Here is a 14,984-nt window from a genome sequence, read left to right on the forward strand (position 1 = left end):
TAATTGACAGAGTATTGTCACGAACCGGCTCAAGTTCGTAACAAAAGGGAGACACGTGGAGACAAGGAATACTTAAAGTATATATTTATTAACTAAAGTAAACTAACTCAAATAACAATGGGGTGTGTAATCAGTAGTGTAAGTGAGTGTTTGCTTGCATAAATGTAATATGGAAAAGTGTTGAGAGGTGCCAAAGCAAACAACCAAAAAGACCACCAAAAATACCACAACCAAAGTCAAAGTATCTGCCTGGAGAGAGTCTCCTTCATGAATGTGGAAGAGGTCCATTTATGCTGGGACAAACCCGGCCCAGGTGTTTCCCATGTAGCTGACGACCCTCCCAACTCCGCCCACCGGCATCCTAATAAGGAAACAGAGCAAGAGAGAATACGGCAGACAGAGTGGGAGGGTCGTCACACACCCCCCATAAGACCGGGGACCAACAAGGACCCCCGGACCAACGTTCCAGCCCCTGCGTCCCAACCCGACAAATTGTACATGTTCACACCTCCACTTGCCCCCCATCATCCTCCTCTCCAGACCTCAGCAACCTTTACACAGGAAGCAACCTTTAAGAGGAAAGAAGAACACAAGACTAGGAAGGGACAAACAGGAAAGATAGAACATGACAAAATCAAACAATGGTCGGTCACATCAATATTCATGAACAGGGCGCACGAGAGAGAGCGCATCAGCAATCACGTTATCAGTCCCCCGGATGTGCCGCACATCTAGATGGAAGGATTGTAAAAATAAACACCATCTCATTATCCTCTGATTAGGGCACCTCATGGACCTCAAAAAGGTGAGAGGGTTATGGTCGGTGTAGACCACAATAGGTACTACACCCGACCCAACATACACTTCAAAGTGTTGTAGCGCCCCATATAAGTGCGAATGCTTCTTTTTCAATGACCGAATAGTTCAACTGATAATGGTTAAACTTTTTGGAAAAGAAACTAACAGGCCTCTCAACCCCAGCCACATCTGCTTTGCAGCAAAACTGCACCCGCCCCCACATGACTAGCATCCACCTGAAAGGTAAATGACAAATCCACACGAGGAGCAGCCAGTAACGGAGTTGAAGTAAGCAACCTCTTTGCATCTTCGAAAGCCTGTTGACAATGAGAAGACCATACGTACACAGCCTTAGCTTTCAGCAAATCTGTCAAGGGAGCGACCACAGTAGAGAAGTTCCTACAAAAACCACGATAATACCCAATCATTCCCAAGAAACGCATCAGTTCCTTTTTAGTAGCTGGTAGTGGAAAAGCATCAATAGCTACCACTTTAGCCTGAACAGGACGCACTTCACCCTGCCCAACCACCTTTCCAAGGTATGTAACAGTCGCCTGAGCAAACTCACATTTAGCCAAATTTATCGTGAGGCGACCCGCAGCCAGACGTCCAAACAAGGCTTGAATACGGGACAGATGTTCCTCCCAAGTATCTGCATATATCACTACATCGTCCAGATAAACAGCGCACCCGGCCAGACCAGAGACAACCCTGTTCATAAGTCGGCTGAAAAGTGGCAGGCGCATTACGCAGTCCGAAACTCATAACCGAATACGAGTACAGACCAAAAGGTGTAATAAAGGCAGAGATTTCACGTGCCCTACTCGTCAGTGGCACCTGCCAATAGCCCTTTAACAGGTCAAATTTGCTCACAAACTTAGCTGCGCCCGACTTGATCAACGCAGTCCTCCATCCGAGGAAGAGGAAATGAATCCGGCTTAGTGACATCGTTTACACTTACGGTAGTCCGTACGAAAATCTATTTGTTCCATCCGATTTACTGACCAAGATACAGGGAGAAGCCCAACTGGAGAAAGAAGGCTCTGCTATTTTACTCTCCAGCATGTACCGGACCTCAGCATCCAGACAACGCAGTTTCTCTGAAGAAACTCTATAGAACCGTTGGCGAATGGGGTCAGCATCTCCAATGTCAATATCATGTTCTATTAAGTTTGTACGTGTAGGTGTATCAGAAAACAACCCTGGAAATCTCGAATCAAACCAACTATCTCTTTCCGCCCATCAACAGGTAGATGAGTAAGAAGGCTATCTAAAATCTCCAGTGTCTCTGAATTTTTCAATCTACCCTGCAGTATGCAATCGTCGGGACCAGGAAACATCTTCCTGCTCCTGCACAGACCTAGCATGACCAGAACTCTTGGAATAAACAGTATCAGCCAAAAGAACAGCCTTACCGTCCTCTGTAGACTCCCACTGTTCAGTCTCAGAGGAACGTGCATAATAGGTTTTAACAAATTTACATGGCACAGTTGGTGTGCTTTCCTCCGTTCTGGAGTGGCAACTAGATAATTTTGCTCAGTGTACTGGCGCACCACTGTATATGGACCTTGAAACTTGGCTTGAAAAGGAGAACCAACAATTGGCAGCAGAGCCAGAACCTGATCACCTGGACTAAACTGACGAGGCTCAGCTCGGCGATCATATATGCTCTTCATCCTGTCCTGTGAAGATGATAGCTTCTCTTTAGCCATTTCACCAGCGGCATACAAGCGTCGCTGAAAATCACCCACATATGATAACAGGGACTGAGAGGCTCGAGACTTCCAGTCATCCTGGAGAACAGATAAAGCCCACGCACCCGATGTCCAAACACTAGGTCATTTGGGCTAAAACCCGTGCTCTCCTGTGAAACCTCCTAGCAGCTAACAATAACCAAGGCAACCCCTCCTCCCAATCCTTTTCCATCTCAGTACAATAAGCTCTCAACAAAGACTTAAGTGTTTGATGGAAACGTTCCAGTGCTCCTTGACTTTGGGCATGATAGGCGCTAGACAAGATTGTGTTTAATATGGAGTTGTTGGAGAACCTGACCAAAGAGATTAGAGGTGAAATTAGATCCTTGATCACTTTGAATGACCTTAGGGATTCCAAACAGTGAGAGAAACTGAGTCAAAGCTTTTAACACAGCCTTAGTCGTGATAGACCGGAGAGGATAGGCAGCAGGAAACCTAGTGGTCTGACACATCACAGTCAACAAATAATGACTACCCTTTCTAGAACGAGGCAGAGGACCAACACAATCAATAATCAAATACTCAAAAGGGTTTACTGAGTACAGGAATAGGGAACAGTGGTACCCGGCTTAATAGCTTGATTAGGTTTACCAGTTAATTGACAGGTGTGACAAGTTTTGATGAAATCAGAAACATCCCTCTTTAATCTTGGCCAAAAGAAATGTCGTAATATACGATTGTAGGTTTTTCTCACACCCATATGCCCAGCAACGTCATTGTGAGAAGTTGTTAGCACCAACTCACGGCTTAACTGGTACCACCACCTGACTAATCGCCTCCCCAGAAAACAACTACCATGAGACATCCACTTTCTCATCAGGACCTCTTCTTGTAGAAAATAGCCCTGTGCGTCATCTCCCAACTGTTCCACAGGCACAATTTGGTCCCGCAACTCTTCTAATGTAGGGTCAGTCCGTTGCGCCTCGATTAAATCGGAGCCGGGATATAGATAACGGGATAACAGGGAAAACAGTAACAGACTTCTTTGTGGTATTCTCGTTAGCCAGCTCCATGACCAGGTCGTCATGGATCATAGAACGCGTCACTGCACACGCAGAAAACACCTCTGGGAAATTCTGCACACTCTCATCAGGAATCCCTACAATTGACGGCTTAGTGGAAACCACTAAAGATGGAAACGCGATAGGCCACACACGCTCCCCAGCCAAGTTATTTCCCAAGGATCACGTCAATAGGCAATGAAGGACGCACCCCCACAACAACCTCACCAGTCCACAATCCAACATCAGTTTATGCAATGGAACTGACAGAGTGTTCAAACCTATTCCCCTAATTAGAACACTATTCCCCGAATCAGTCTCCGCAGAGAAGGGTAACACAGATTCAAACACAAATGATTCAGAGGCACCTGTGTCTCTTAGGATCTTTACTGGCACTAGGTTCTTACTTCCTACCATAGACACAAAACCTTCCGTAACGAAAAGTTGAAATAGTCGGGATCAATATAACCTTTCACCTGGCTCTGGGCATGAGACAATGCGTCAGGAGTGAACTGATGTGGAACAGGCGCTGCCTAACGCTGCAGGCCTCGATTTACCATAAGCACCTGTACTGAATTTACCCTAGACCTAAGAATCGGACATTCATTTTTCCAATGACCTAATTCTTGACGGTAGTGACACTCTTGACCAACGTCAGTTTTACCACACGGGTATCAGGCTCAACTCTAGTTGAATGAAACTCTGCCGGGAACCCAAGTATCTCGGGAAGCGAGGCCCAAATCTCTGCGAACGCCCCCACTCACTCCGAATACGGGGTTCTGCAAAACATTTGTGAGTCAACACATATTCATCTGCCAAAACCGCAGCTTCAGCGACAGTCTTTATTTTTCGTTCGTTAATGTAACGTCGCTATACGATCAGGGATTGTGTCCTTAAATTGTTCTAACATAATCAGATCACACAGCCCTTGGAAAGTCATAACTGCAGAGGCAGAACACCAGCGATTGAACTGTGAAGATAATATTCGGCGCAAACTCAACATGAGTCTGCTGATCATCCCTTTTTAAAGTTCTAAATCGTGCGGTAAGCCTCAGGGACCAATTCATAACTCTGTAACACAGCCGTTTTAACCTTCTCATAACTAACACGGTCTGCTACACTAAGAGCTGAATATGCTTCTTGCGCTTTACCAGTCAGCACACACTGCAACATCAAAGTGCGATCAGAATCAGGCCAACTCCTAGCGTCAGCAACACGCTTCAAACAACGAAAAGAATGTCTCCGGGTCCTTTTCATTAAACTGGGGCAACAACCGTAAATTCCCAACAATATCAAATGTGTCTGGATTACGACCAAAAGAGGAACGACCCCTAGGTAACTCTGGGTCACCTTCCCAGAGCAAACTCTCCCTGAGAGCTTTCCTTCCCTAACCAACTCTAGTCGCTCTTGTTGCAGCTTGATTTTAGCATGCTCCATATCCTGTTTAAATTCCAATTCCCTTTCATATTTTACACGATCATGCTCCATTTTAGCTCTTTGTCCATTTCGTTCATGCTCCATTTTAGCTTGTTCATGCTCCAGCTGTAACAGAAGCAGTTCTTTCTGCTGTTCAAAAAGAAGACTACTATGACTAACCGATGGAGCGGTCATTGTAACATATCGGGGAGACAACGTGTCCTCAGCAGAGGCTGCCCCAGTGGTAACATCCAGAATACCACTCTCCATCAAATTGGCCTTCAATATTAACCTAATAGAATTTTTTAGGCGTTTATCACTAATTTCAACCTTGTAGTGTTCAGCAACCTTCAACAGCTGTTCTTTAGTACATAATTCTAACAGTTCTTCTGATGGAAAGCGAATGAACTCGTCTACATTAGACGCCATAATCAGGAAGAAAAAAATATATATATATATATCATAATAATCTTGCTCAACCCCTCTGCTGAGCACACCAGACACAAGAGAAATGACAATCACACGAGCACCACAGAAGAGAGCTGGGATATGGAGCTTCCCCATAACCTACAATAACTCAACCCTAGTCTTCGTGTGGATTCGCGGTGGGTAATTACGCACTGTAGCCCGCTGGCAAGGAATTAAACCCCCAGCACGCTGGTAGATTCCACCAAGCCACGGATGTGCCCCCGAGACAACTGCTCAGTCCACAGACACCACACAAAAATAACAAACATTTAACCATGCCCAACGTATCCCAAAACAAAACACGTCACTAAGCCTATCAGGGGAAAAAGCTATAGCTCCGGGTAGAAAATGTCACTACCCTACCCAATCTCCCACTGAGGTACACAGCCGATTGTACTCACCTCCTCAGACCGATGCCCCAACAGCGAGTAGAGCAAGAGTTTCCAGGCTGGGCAGGGACTGAAACTAGCCAATGTACTCTCTCCAACGCAGTACACAACCCAAAAGAAAACCAATACTGGGCCTATCAAACTCAAACAAACTAACAACATTTACACAAAAAAAACCTACAGAATTGAACATTAACTCCACGTTCTCCCAAACACAACCAGTTCAAGATCCCGGACGAGCCCCCACTTGTCACGAACCGGCTCAAGTTCGTAACAAAAGGGAGACACGTGGAGACAAGGAATACTTAAAGTATATATTTATTAACTAAAGTAAACTAACTCAAATAACAATGGGGTGTGTAATCAGTAGTGTAAGTGAGTGTTTGCTTGCATAAATGTAATATGGAAAAGTGTTGAGAGGTGCCAAAGCAAACAACCAAAAAGACCACCAAAAATACCACAACCAAAGTCAAAGTATCTGCCGGGAGAGAGTCTCCTTCATGAATGTGGAAGAGGTCCATTTATGCTGGGACACACCCGGCCCAGGTGTTTCCCATGTAGCTGACGCACCCTCCCAACTCCCCACCGGCATCCTAATAAGGAAACAAGAGCAAAGAGAGAATACGGCAGACAGAGTGGGAGGGTCGTCACAGTATGCACTCACTAACTGTAAGTCGCTCTGGATAAGAGCGTCTGCTAAATGACTAAAATGTAAATGTAAAAGAAGGAAACCTGTACATGCATTGTGTTTGCAATAAGGCACTAAAGTAAAACTGCAAATAATGTGGCAAAGAAATTAACTTTATGTCCTGAATAAAGAAGTGTAATGTTTGGGGCAAATCCAACACAACACATCACTGAGTACCACTCTTCATATTTCCAAGCATGGTGGTGGCTGCATCATGTTATGGGTATGCATGTCATTGGCAGAGGACTAGAGACTTTTTAGGATAAAAAGAAACGGAATAGAGCTAAGTACAGTCAGAATCCTAGAGGAAAACCTGGTTCAGTCTGCTTTCCAACAGACACTGGGAGACAAATTCCCTCTTCAGCAGGACAATAACCTAAAACACAAGGCCAAATATTCACTGGAGTTGCTTACCAAGATGACATTGAATGTTCCTGAGTGGCTTAGTTACAGTTTTGACTTAATTCGGCTTGAAAACTTATGGCAAAAAAAAAAAAAATGGCTGTCTATATAATGTATATTGCATATATTTTACAATCCAGTTGTGCAAAGCTCTTGGAGACTTACCCAGAAAGACACAGCTTTAATCGACTCAGGGGTGTGAATACTTATGTAAATGAGATATTTCTGTATTTCATTTCCAATACATTTGCAAAAATTTCAAAAACGTGTTTTCACTTTGTCATTATTGTCACGATCGTCTGAGGAAACGGACCAATACGCAGCGCGTGGAGTGAACATGATGACTTTATTTAAATAAAAGCAACCACGAAAACAACAAACAAATGGACGAATGTGAAGTCCCACGGTACACTGACCAAAAGGAACAAAAACCCACAATTCCCACAGGAAAACAATCAGAATAAATATGGCTCCCAATCAGAGATACACGAGCCGACAGCTGACACTCGCTACCTCCCGATTGGGAGTCATTGACCAAACCTAGAAAAGAACCCCCACAGAACTGCAAACAAGAAATACACCCAAAACCCAACATAACCAAACCAAACCCCAACAAAACAAATACACCCTGGCTCAAATATAAAAGTCCCGGAGCCAGAGTGTCACAGTACCCCTAAAGGTGCGAACTCCGGGCGCACCAGATACACTCTATGGGAGGGTCTGGGTGGGCGTCTGTCCACGGTGGCGGCTGGCCCTGGTCGTGGTCCCCACCCCACCTTAGTCACTATCCGCTTCCGTAGCCTCCTCCATATGACCACCCCCCAACTAAACCCCACTGGATTAAGGGGCGGCACCGGATTAACGGGCAGCACCGGACTAAGGGGCAGCACCGGACTAAGGGGCAGTACCGGACTAAGAGGCAGCACCAGGATAAGGGGCAGCACCGGGCTAAGGGACAGCACCGGACTCAATGGGGATCCTGGCTGGCTGGCTCTGGCGGATCCTGGCTGGCGGCTCTGGCGGATCCTGGCTGGACGGCTCATGGCAGGCTGAAGGATCTGGCTGCTCGTGGCTGGCTGACGGATCTGGCTGCTCATGGCTGGCTACGGATCTGGCTGCTCATGGCTGGCCGACGGATCTGGCTGCTCATGGCTGGCCGCCGGATCTGGCTGCTCGCGACTGGCGACGGATCTGGCTGCTCATGGCTGGCTGACGGATCTGGCTGCTCATGGCTGGCCGACGGATCTGGCTGCTCATGGCTGGCCGACGGATCTGGCTGCTCATGGCTGGCCGACGGATCTGGCTGCTCATGGCTGGCCGACGGATCTGGCTGCTCATGGCTGGCTGAAGGATCTGGCTGATCCTGTCTGGCGGAAGGCTCTGGCTGATCCTGTCTGGCGGAAGGCTCTGGCTGATCCTGTCTGGCGGAAGGCTCTAGCGGCTCCTGTCTGGCGGAAGGCTCTGGCTGATCCTGTCTGGCGGAAGGCTCTGGCTGATCCTGTCTGGCGGAAGGCTCTAGCGGCTCGGTCTGGCGGACGGCTCTGAAGGCTCATGGCAGACGGGCGGCTTATGCAGCGCTTGGCAGACGGACAGTTCAGACGGCGTTGGGCAGACAGGCAGTTCAGGCGCCGTTGGGCAGACGGGGCAGTTCAAGCGCCGTTGGGCAGACGGGCAGTTCAGGCGCGCCGTTGGGCAGACGGGCAGTTCAGGCGCCGTTGGGCAGATGGGCAGTTCCAGGCCCCGTTGGGCAGACGGCAGACTCTGGCCGTCAGAGGCGCACCGTAGGCCTGGTGGCGTGGTGCCGGAACTGGAGGTACCGGGCTGAGGACACGCATCTCGGGGCTAGTGCGGGGAGAAGCAACAGGGCATGCTGGACCCTGGGAACGCACATAAGGCCTAGTGCGTGGTGCCGGAACTGGTGGTCCCGGGCTGAGGACACGCATCTCAGGGCTAGTGCGGAGCAGCAACAGAACGCACAGGACTCTGGGGACACACAGGAGGCTTGGTGCGTGGTGTAGGCACTGGTGGTACTGGACTGGAGCGGGGAGGTGGCGCCGGAAATACCGGACCGTGCAGGCGTACTGGCTCCCTTGAGCACTGAGCCTGCCCAACCTTACCTGGTTGTATACTCCCCGTCGCCCGACCAGTACGGGGAAGGAGGAATAACCCGCACCGGGCTATGTAGGCGAACCGGGGACACCATGCGTAAGGCTGGTGCCATGTAAGCCGGCCCGAGGAGACGCACTGGTGGCCTGATGCGTTGGGCCGGCTTCATGACATCCGGCTCAATGCTCAATCTAGCCCGGCCGATACGTGGAGCTGGAATGTACCGAACCGGGCTATGCCTGCGTACAGGAGACACCATGCGCTCTACTGCGTAACACGGTGTCTGCCCGTACTCGCTCTCCACGGTCAGTCCAGGGAGTAGGCGCAGGTCTCCTACCTGACTTCGCCACACTCCCTTTTAGCCCCCCAAGAAATTTTTGGGTAGTACCCACGGGGCTTCCAGCCTTGACTCCGTGCTGCCTCCTCATACCACCTCCTCTCGGCTTTAGCTGCCTCAGCTCTTCACGAGGGCGGCGATATTCTCCCGGTTGTGCCCAAGGACCCTTTCCATCCAGTATCTCCTCCCATGTCCATGAATCCTTGATAGGCGTCCATAAATCCTGTTGCCGCTTGACACGCTGCTTGGTCCTTTTATGGTGGGTTTTTCTGTCACGATCGTCTGAGGAACGGACCAATACGCAGCGCGTGGAGTGAACATGATGACTTTATTTAAATAAAAGCAACCACGAAAACAACAAACAAATGACGAATGTGAAGTCCTACGGTACACTGACCAAAAGGAACAAAAACCCACAATTCCCACAGGAAAACAATCAGAATAAATATGGCTCCCAATCAGAGATAACGAGCCGACAGCTGACACTCGTTACCTCCGATTGGGAGTCATTGACCAAACCTAGAAAAGAACCCCACAGAACTGCAAACAAGAAATACACCCAAAACCCAACATAACCAAACCAAACCCCAACAAAACAAATACACCCTGGCTCAAATATAAAAGTCCCGGAGCCAGAGTGTCACAATTATGGGGTATTGTATGTAGCTGCGTGAGAGAAAATATTATAATTGAATCCATTTTGAATTCAGGCTGTAAGAAAACAACATGTGGAATAAGTTAAGGGGTATGAATACTTTCTGAATGCACTGTATATCTGCAAGAAAATGATAAATATGTGAATGTTTGAAAGGGGGTCATATAAACATTGCCTTATTTATATTTTTACAGACAATATTAAGTGAATTCTGTCTGAAATAGTCATGCTATAATGGGCATAGTTTCTCAGACCAAATTTCCATTCTGGCTGAAACAAAGCAATCTGATCATGCTCCAGTCAAATACAGCTATAGGGAATGCCTATACATTGTCCAATCTCCTTCCACACATTGATTTCATTCTTTGCATCTTTATTCAGAAACAAACAAACTTGGAAATTAAGTGCTGTTTCAGTGTCTTGTTGCAGGTTGTGCAATGTTCAAAAGTGTGTGTGATATTAGCATTAACTTGTGTGTGTGGTGTCAAGTGTGGATGGTCCTATGTATGCAAATAGCCGAGATTGGATATTTCAGCACCATGGACAGCAGCAACATTGGGATAGCGAGATCTGTAATTCAGCAACACATGACACTGGATAGCGGCTGTCTCAGGTGAACTTGGCATTGGGAAAATCCCATCTAATAGGAAACGAGGCATAGGAGGCAAAAAGACTGAAGGAGAAGACTCCCACAGGAACTCTTGGCTTAACTGTTCTGCCACATTCATTTCAAATGTTACATTTTTCGATTTGTAAATAAAAGGGAACACATCTGCAAATAATGTAAATTGACTTTTCTAACTACACTGTACAGCTTTAGTGTGTCTGTGTGTCATAGGTACAACTGCAAGCAATTCGCTTCTCAAATCCTTCTCAAATGTCTGTTTAATGTGAGAAACTAAATTAAAAACAACCGTTAGACTAATACAATGCGTACTGTCACAAATTATTACTATTCCCAACAAGACAACGAAGTGATGGTCTTTACCCACCATGGAGACTTATAAAGGCTACTTCCCCCCACCAAAAGTTCCCACGCAGAGCGATGTTGTTTACTACATCATTATGCAGGCCAGAGCTTTAGAACAATCACACACCTTGGCTTTTTCTCTGGACTCAGTCTCCCACTTGGTGACTGCAGTCTGTTTCTCTTCCAGTAGATGACGCAGTTCGTTCAGCTTGTCCTCTCTGCGATCTTTGTCCTGTCACAGAAAGCAAGCAATGATCACTATTTTCATTAGGACATTATGGACAGGTTTAACTTCAAGAGCCCTCTCCGTACACAAACACAGCGATAACCATGAATGATAAAGGTCAGTGATGGTAACACCTTTAGCTCCAGTCTCTGATGCTCCTCCTGCTCCTTCCTCTCTCTCTCCAGCCTCCCCTGCTCCTCTTTCTCAGCCAGGAGTCAAGCCTCTACACAGCAGAGGTGGAAAGGAGTCATGGGTCAAACATACAGTACATGCTATTGAAGTAGCCCCATGAATGTATCTGATGTCTTACTGATGTATCACTGTGCATACTATTGAAGCATCTCATAATACAAATGGCAGTTCAATAGCACAGATCAAACGGTACAAATGCACACACAGACATACAACCATTAGCATACAACAAAGGTTTTGTCATGGATTGAATGATAACGAGAAATGACAGTACCCTCTTCCTTTTGTCTTCTCTCATCCTCCTCTTTCTGAAGTTGCTCTTTTCCAGCCTTACTGAGCTTGCCTCCTTTCTTTTGGGCAGACTTGAACCAAATCAACAATTCAACTTAATGAACAAATGTAATCAATTGTGATCATAGACACATTTGCAAACTAATGAATTATTGCAAGTTGTGTGCATTACAAAAGTTGAGTGTGAAGGTAAAGAACATAGCTATCTAAAGAACTTAGACTCAGAGATTCTGGGGAGAAATTGAGAACATGCTATTATATTCAATTTAGCTAGCTATATCTACTAGGTCTAGCATGTTATATCTCTCATGAATCGATATTATGCTATTCATAACAGTAGTTAACAGAGTCACCTTTGCATCCTTGGGTGGCTAACAAGGAGAGAACATACAGAATAGAAAGTTAGGGGATATAGTATTTAGCTGTAGCAAGATAATGCTGAAAGAAACAAAAGAGAAAAATACAGACTTGCAGCAGCATCATAATTGCAGTAGCACTTGCAGTAAAGAGAAAGCTGATTTGCAGTGACTTGCTTGCTAGCTAGCTAACGTTAGCTAGATTACTTAGCTAGCTAAACCAGAGTTAGCTAACTAGCTATGTAGCCAGTTTGTTACTTGCCAGAGCAAGTACTTATGCAACTAGCTGTATCTAGCTACTTAATATCTTAACAACCTAACCAGATATTTATTTTCTTACTCACTAGCTACATAATAAAGTAGCTACCATTTGTTTGAAAACTGCTCACCATCTTCTCTTGGTGGGATATCTATCAGCCGTCAACTCTTTTCGCTTCCAAGTTACCATGGAAACGGTAACGCACGCACAGTAGTTCAATATTTTGGTTTGCGACATGTACAACGATTTATGGCGTTGTTTATGAACTCGTGTTAGATTTTGATTGTATGACTTCATTTGCCCTTTTTATATATAAAAAAGGGGTCATACAATCAAATTAAGTGATAAAATCAAAACAAATAAGAAAAAAAGGCTAATTAAGTAATACAATCAAAATCTTGACACACAGGTCCATGTATGCACGTGTTCGAGAGGATCAAAACCATAATGTACTTTATCTTATTGTGCTTTCAAGACATCTGGGAACTCGGAAAAATACGAGGTCAAATCATGACGTCAGTGATCTTCAGGCCGCAAAGTGTAGCTATGGGCCCCGTGTAGCTCAGTTGGTAGAGCATGGCGCTTGCAACGCCAGGGTTGTGGGTTCAAATCCCACGGGGGGACAGTATGAAAAAATAAAAATATGCACTCACTAACTGTAAGTCGCTTTGGATAAGAGCGTCTGCTAAAATGCAAAGTCTGCGCTCTAGAAAGAGGCCTGAGTTCCCGACATGGAATTCCGAGTGGGATCACCGTTCAAAACTATTTATCCAAGTTGGAGCTCGTTTTTTTCGAGTTCTCAGTTGTCTTCCATGCTGTCACAGTCACTAGCCCATTTAAGCTTAATATCCTTGTCATCTATCGCCCTCCAGGTTCCCTTGGAGAGTTCATCAATGAGCTTGACGCCTTGATAAGTTCCTTTCCTGAGGATGGCTCACCCCTCACAGTTCTGGGGGATTTCAACCTCCCTACGTCTACATTTGACTCATTTCTCTCTGCCTCCTTCTTTCCACTCCTCTCCTCTTTTGACCTCACCCTCTCACCGTCCCCCCCTACTCACAAGGCAGGCAATACGCTTGACCTCATCTTTACTAGATGCTGTTCTTCTACTAATCTCACTGCAACTCCCCTCCATGTCTCCGACCACTACTTTGTATCCTTTTCTCTCTCCCTCTACTCCAACACTACTCACTCTGCCCCTACACAGATGGTAATGCGCCGTCGCAACTTCGCTCTCTCTCTCCCGCTACTCTCTCCTCTTCCAACCTATCCTCTCTTCCCTCTGCTCAATCCTTCTCCCTCCAATCTCCTGATTCTGCCTCCTCAACCCTCCTCTCCTCCCTTTCTGCATCCTTTGACTCTCTATGTCCCCTATCCTCCCGGCCGGCTCGGTCCTCCCCTCCAGCTCCGTGGCTTGATGACTCATTGCGAGCTCACAGAACAGAGCTCCGGGCAGCTGAGCGGAAATGGAAGAAAACTAGACTCCCTGCGGACCTGGCATCTTTTCACTCCCTTGTCTCTACATTTTCTTCATCTGTTTCTGCTGCTAAGGCCACTTTCTACCACTCTAAATTCCAAGCATCTGCCTCTAACCCTAGGAAGCTCTTTGCCACATTCTCTTCCTGCTGAATCCTCCTCCCCCCCTCTCTGTGGATGACTTCGTCAACCATTTTGAAAAGAAGGTTGACGACATCCGATCCTCGTTTGTTAAGTCAAATGACACTGCTGGTCCTGCTCACACTGCCCTACCCTATGCTTTGACTTCTTTCTCCCCTCTCTCTCCAGATAAAATCTTGTGACTTGTGACGGCAGGCCGCCCAACAACCTGCCCGCTTGACCCTATCCCCTCCTCTCTTCTCCAGACCATCTCTGGTGACCTTCTCCCTTACCTCACCTCGCTGATCAACTCATCCTTGACCGCTGGCTATGTCCCTTCCATCTTCAAGAGAGCGAGAGTTGCACCCCTTCTCAAAAAACCAACACTCGATCCCTCTGATGTCAACAACTACAGACCAGTATCCCTTCTTTCTTTTCTCTCCAAAACTATTGAGCGTGCCGTCTTTAGCCAACTCTCTTGCTATCTCTCTCAGAATGACCTTCTTGATCCAAACCAGTCAGGTTTCAAGACTGGTCATTCAACTGAGACTGCTCTTCTCTGTGTCACGGAGGCTCTCCGCACTGCTAAAGCTAACTCTCTCTCCTCTGCTCTTGTCCTTCTAGACCTGTCTGCTGCCTTTGATACTGTGAACCATCAGATCCTCCTCTCCACCCTCTCCGAGCTGGGCATCTCCGGCGCGGCTCAGTCTTGGATTGCGTCCTACCTGACCGGTCGCTCCTACCAAGTGGCGTGGCGAGAAGCTGTCTCCGCACCACGTGCTCTCACCACTGGTGTCCCCCAGGGCTCAGTTCTAGGCCCTCTCCTATTCTCTCTATACACCAAGTCACTTGGCTCTGTCATATCCTCACATGGCCTCTCCTATCATTGCTACGCTGACGACACACAACTAATCTTCTCATTTCCCCCTTCTGATAACCAGGTGGCGAATCGCATCTCTGCATGTCTGGCAGACATATCAGTATGGATGACGGATCACCACCTCAAGCTGAACCTTGGCAAGACGGAGCTGCTCTTCCTCCCAGGGAAGGACTGCCTGTTCCATGATCTCGCCATCACGG

The 14,984-nt window shown here is 46.9% G+C and overlaps 1 long non-coding RNA gene across 5 annotated transcripts; it reads right to left on the minus strand.

Annotated features, from left to right (window-relative positions):
- Positions 1-320: 320 nt before the first annotated feature.
- On the minus strand, positions 321-12,508 carry LOC121546829. 5 transcript variants are annotated; one of them, XR_006659193.1, is made up of 6 exons: positions 12,439-12,505; positions 12,047-12,064; positions 11,677-11,764; positions 11,345-11,433; positions 11,112-11,216; positions 321-361 (listed from the first exon to the last, which is right to left on the minus strand). It is a non-coding gene; the product is annotated as an uncharacterized LOC121546829 (long non-coding RNA). The 5 variants fall into 5 exon arrangements; XR_005996430.2 differs by lacking the exon at positions 321-361 and having other exon boundaries at positions 11,037-11,216; XR_005996432.2 differs by lacking the exon at positions 321-361 and having other exon boundaries at positions 11,037-11,216; positions 12,417-12,499.
- Between the last annotated feature and the right edge of the window lie 2,476 nt (positions 12,509-14,984).

This window comes from Coregonus clupeaformis, unplaced genomic scaffold (assembly GCF_020615455.1).
Source record: "Coregonus clupeaformis isolate EN_2021a unplaced genomic scaffold, ASM2061545v1 scaf0912, whole genome shotgun sequence".
Classification (NCBI taxonomy): domain Eukaryota; kingdom Metazoa; phylum Chordata; class Actinopteri; order Salmoniformes; family Salmonidae; genus Coregonus; species Coregonus clupeaformis.